Source organism: Rhinolophus sinicus, chromosome 1 (genome assembly GCF_057876585.1).
Source record: "Rhinolophus sinicus isolate RSI-liver-muscle chromosome 1, RSI-T2T, whole genome shotgun sequence".
NCBI lineage: Eukaryota > Metazoa > Chordata > Mammalia > Chiroptera > Rhinolophidae > Rhinolophus > Rhinolophus sinicus.
This window is the reverse complement of record NC_142501.1, coordinates 63,905,361-63,910,720: the sequence shown is the minus strand read 5'-3', so window position 1 is coordinate 63,910,720 and position 5,360 is coordinate 63,905,361. Positions and strand designations below refer to the sequence as shown.

The window sequence follows — 5,360 nt, the reverse complement described above, 5'->3', positions numbered from 1 at the left end:
AAGCCACCTATTTGTCACGGATTTCCAATTTACCTCTTGACTGTTACATAAGAGAAAAATTAATTTCTATTTTATTAAAGCTGCTGTATTTTAGAATCTTTCTGTCATAGCAGCTTAGTCTGTATTCTAATATAGTGGAATATAATAGTCCATCAGAAAACCATCCTTTGCTGAGGCCAGATATCTTGCAGTCTAAAAAATTCAGTTTTCTGCTTCTGGGGAAGAAGAATAAAGAAACCAGAAGGGGCAGGGAAGAAGAAGAGGTACCCAGAGCAGCAGACCCTCCTCACTGAGTTAGTTATGATGCTTAGTCACTCAGACATTCTTATTGTGACTACTCTTTAGTCAATACTACCAGTTCCCTGGGATCTCTGAAAAATGCAGCCTCAGTCATTTCAACTCAGAGAAATTTGGATGCCTCTTGTGTTTGATGTGGCTGGAACTACATCAAACAACAGTGATAAAGAATGCTTCTGAAGGATTTAGTCTAACTGGCTCTTAGTATTTCTGAGGAAGGAAAGAGAAAAAGGAAAGCTTCCCCGAGCCATGACTGTGATTGCTCACAAATTTTCCATCTACTATACAAATTTTAATCTCAGCCCATTATAGAAAGCCAAATTAAGGCAGGAAACAGTTGATCTGAACAATTTTGTGTCATCCTCCAGAAAGGGCTGACACAAAAGAAATAAAGACACAAGTAAACAAAGTTTTAGTTGTTATTAAAAGATCACCAGAAAAACCAGGCATGATAGGATCCTGAAAAATGTTTGTGCTTGGCAGACCTTCTACTCAAGTTTCAGAGGAACAACTGGTTTTGTGTAAAAAGGTTAGAAAAGATTAAAGTCAGCGGCGAAAGCAATGCGGTGTTTTGCAAACACCACATGTCATTCTAAGTCAAAGGAACACAAATAGGAAAGGTAGGATTTACAAGGTAACCTCCCACTGAATTCAGACTTTTACTAGCAGACTATGAAAAGTTCTGTCCTCTTTGTTTTAAGAAAGATGCTGAAAACTGAGGGAGGAGACTTACAAAAACCATATTGATGATAATAATAACAACCTCAAATGTTGAACAAGTTTGTATAAAGTTGGCATCATTTTCCTCAAATGTTTGAGAGAACTCACCACTGAAGTTAACTGGGCCTGAGATTTTTTTTTTTTTTTTTTATGGGAAGGTTTTTCATTTTGAATATAATTTCCTTAACAGGTATAGGGCTTAGAAATTTTCTGTTTCTTTTCTGTCAGATTTATTAATTCGTGTTTTTCAAGGAGTTTGTTCACTTCATCTATGTCATTGAATTTATTGGCATACATTGGCCATAATATGTTCCTGTTATTTTAATGTCTCCAAGATATCTAATAATGCCCCTCTTTTACCCCTAGCATTAGAAATTTGTGTTTCTCTCTTTTGTCTTGATCAGTATCATTAAAAGTTTATAAGTTTTATCAATAGTTTTAACGAACCACTTTTGGCTTTGTTGACTCTTCATTTTTTTATTTCATTGACTTCTGCTCCTTATTATTTTCTTCTTTCTACTTACTTTGTGTTTAATTTGCATTTTCTCTTAGTAGCTCCTTAAGTTAAAAGATGAGAGTATTGATTTTTAAAACTTCTTTATTTTCAAGTGCAAGTCTTTAAAACTATAACTTTCTCTTTAAGCACTACTCTACTGCATTCCACAAATTCTAATGTGTGTTTTTGTTATAATTCAGTTCAAAGTATTTTCTCCTTTTCCTTGTGATTTCTTCTTTAAAGCATGTTGTTTCATTTCTAAATATCTAGGGATTTTTCTTGATATCTTTTTGTTATTGTTTTCTAATGTGGTGCAAGAACATACTCTGTACAAGTTCAATCTTTTGAATTCTATTGAGACCTCTCTTTATGGTTCAGCATGAGTTCTATCTTGGTAAATATTCTAAGCGTACTTGAAAAGAGTAAGTATTCTGCAGTTGTTTGATATAGTGCTATGCAAATGTCAATTAAGTTAGTATAGTTGACAGGGTGGTTCAGACTTTCTACATCCTTTCCAATTATTTGTCTACTTATTCTCTCAATTACCGAGAGAGGCGTGTATTAGAATCTTCAGCTATAATTATGACTGTCTATTTCTCCCATCCATTTTTGCTTCATATATTTTTAGGTCCATATACTTTCAACATTATTGTCCTCTTGATGATTTTCCCTTTTATCATGAAATGTCCTTCATAATTTGGTAATGTTCTTGACTTAAAGTCTATTTTACCTGATATTAATATAAATATATTAGTTGTCTGTCTTCACGTTCACTGGTCCTTACTTCTTCAGCGTTCAGTCTAACGTTAAGCCCATCTAATTAATGTTTGATTCAGAACATTGTATTTTTCAGTTCTAGAATTTTTTTCCCCGAGTTTTTTGTATCTCTTTTAAAATACTCAATATTTTCACCTGACACAGAGAAGGACAGAATCTTCACGTATCTCTTTCAGGTCACTTCCTGAAAACCCATCATTTTCCTGTGCAACTTCTAGCAGGTCCACACACTTAGCCACATTTTCATTGTTCAAGATGAGTTTCAGAATTGCTTCTTTTTGTTTTAGAGCAGGCTGGTTCATATGAAATCTTGTAGACATTCTTCTTATAGCTGAATCAAGATCCTGAGGCTGATTAGTAGCTTCCATCACTCTAACCTAACAGCTGTGGTCAGTATCCAGTTCATCCCAGAGACTCAAACTGAGCTTTCATCATGGCTGTAGCTTCATGGTTAAAACTTGGACAGTTTCATAGAAAGGAGGGCTGTAGCTTTATGTCAAGGGAAAAAACAGCAACAGCTATTTTCTGAGATTCTCCATACCACTTACCTGTCAGTGTTGAAGGCTGAAGATTACTAAATCGACAGCCTGCTTCTTTGGCTGTAGCCTTGGAAATCAATGTTTTACCACAACCTGAAAGACCACAGAGAAAAACACCTTTTGCAGGCTGCAGAAGCCTAGAATTTTGAAACAAATGCTTCTTTTTGATAAGTAAGATGACTGTGTCTTTCAGATCTGTAATGACATCATCTAAACTAGCTATGCCACTCCAACTAACATGTATATTAAGACAACTAACATGTATATTAAGAGGGTCTACAAGATGAGCAGCAATACCCATTTCATATTCTGAAAGCTTCATATTTTTCGCACCAATTGGCTTCATTAATTTCTCCACCTGTTTCTGAGCTTCAACTTTTTGCTTTCTGGTTGAATCAATTGCATCTACCATCCATTTGACTGTAAAATATGTTCCTGGTGTATTTCAGTCTGCTAAGGCTGTCATAATTAAATACCAAAGGTAGTGGTTTAAACAACAGAAGTTTATTTTCTCTCAGTTCTAGAAACGAGAATTCCAAGGTCAAGGTTCCAGTTGACACAATTTCTATTGAGGACTCTTCCTGACTTGAAGATGACCATCTTTTCACTATGGCCTCACATGGCCTTTCCCCCATATGTGTTCATGGGAAGACAGCAAGTTCTCTAGTGTCTCTTCTTAAAAGGACACTACTAATCCTACTGGATCAAGACTCCACCCTTATAACTTCATTTAACCTTAATTACTTCCTTAAAGACTCCATTTCCAAATTCAGCCACATGGAAGTCTAGGGACATATAAATTTAGGGGGTGAGAGGGGCAGGGACACAAACATTCAGCCCATAATGAAAAGTATTTGGATATTACACTATTTGATTCTTAATGTAATTCCTTTCCCATTTTCTTTTCTGTAATCTTTCTCTTTCTCTCTTTCATGCAGACATCCACACTCACATACCTATATACACTATGTTTCATGGAAAATCTCTATCATTAAGATGACTGAAGTTTAAAAGCAGAGGCTAACCACATTATAATATATGAAATGTCAAGATGTGGTTTGTGGCATACACTTTCATCTCAGGAAACATAGATTTATGTTGTTTTAGAAATGACTTATGGTTCAATTACTATAAAACAGAATTTTGACAGAAAGCTTTTTGTGTTTGCCCTAAAATATACTATGGGTCAGTTCAGTTCAGGGGGAAAAAACGACTATCCCTCTCCTTCAATGTAATTCATTCTGCTCCTGAAAAACACGATCTCACCAAATATTCCTGGAACACTATCTCTAGTATCTGTCACTATCACAAAGCAATAACTGCACCGCCATAGTTATTGCAGTATTATTTACAATAGCCAAGACATGGAAACAACCTAAGTGTCCATCAATGGGTGCATGGATTTAAAAATACGACGTATATGTAATTCAAAGTCATTCAACCATAAAAAGAAGGAAATCCTGCCATTTGGAACAACATGGATGGACTTTGAGGGTGTTATGCTAAGCGCAATAAGTCAGACAGAGAAAGACAAATACTGTGGAATCAAAAAAAAAAAAAAAAAAAAAGAACTCATAGAATCAGAGAATAGATTGGTGGTTTCCAGAGGTGGAGGGGTTGGGGCGGGGAACATGGGTGAAAGTGGTCAAAATGTACAAATTTCCAGATAAAAGGTATGTTCTGGGAACATAATGTACAGCATGGTGACTACAGTTAACAATACTCTGTTATATATTTCAAAGTTGCTAAGAGAGTAGATCTTAAAAGTTCTTAACACAAGAAAACAATTTCAACTATGTGAGATGATGGATATTAACTAAACTTATTGTGATAATTACTTCACAATAATGTATACACATATCAAATCATTATGTTGTACACCTTAAATGTATTCAACATTATATGTCAACTACTTATCAATAAAATTGGGGGATGGGGAGGGTCCCCAGATGAAGGTGAGGAGTGGGGCAAAGATCATGTAGGAGTCAAGTGATCGGACACATTTTTATAGGATTCACTCTGGCCACTGTTTTGGGAATACACTGGAGGGAGCAAGGCTAGTTAGGAAGCTAGTGCAGTGGTCCAGATAGAAGCTGACGGTGGTTTGCCTCAGGGTCGTAGCAGGGGAGGTAATGAGAATTAGTCAGATCAGGACATCTCTTGAAGAGAGAAACAACAGGATATGATGGCATATTGGAAGCAAGGTGTGAGAGGAAGAAAAGAGTCAAGGATGACACAGGATTTTTGGACTGAGCAAAGAAAGGGAAGAATTCAAAGGCCGTGAACTGAAATGGGTAAGTCATTGTAACTGTTGCAGTTAGTGAACATTCTGTTCCCATCTAAAGGAAAAATAATTAATAGACTAATTCTGATTCACACAAAGTGCTAGTGACTAAGTTTTTTCCTTCTGTTTCTTGACATTTATTGCATCTGTGATGTGCTAGGCATTGTGGTCAGTACTCAAAATCCAAGGATGTGGTGACTTGACCCAAGATATTTAAAGAAACAGAATGAAACCTCAATGAGGACAT

The 5,360-nt window shown here is 35.9% G+C and overlaps 1 pseudogene; it reads right to left on the bottom strand.

The window, feature by feature from the left end:
- Positions 1 to 2,421: 2,421 nt before the first annotated feature.
- On the bottom strand, positions 2,422 to 4,160 carry LOC109447761 (outer mitochondrial transmembrane helix translocase-like; annotated as a pseudogene).
- Between the last annotated feature and the right edge of the window lie 1,200 nt (positions 4,161 to 5,360).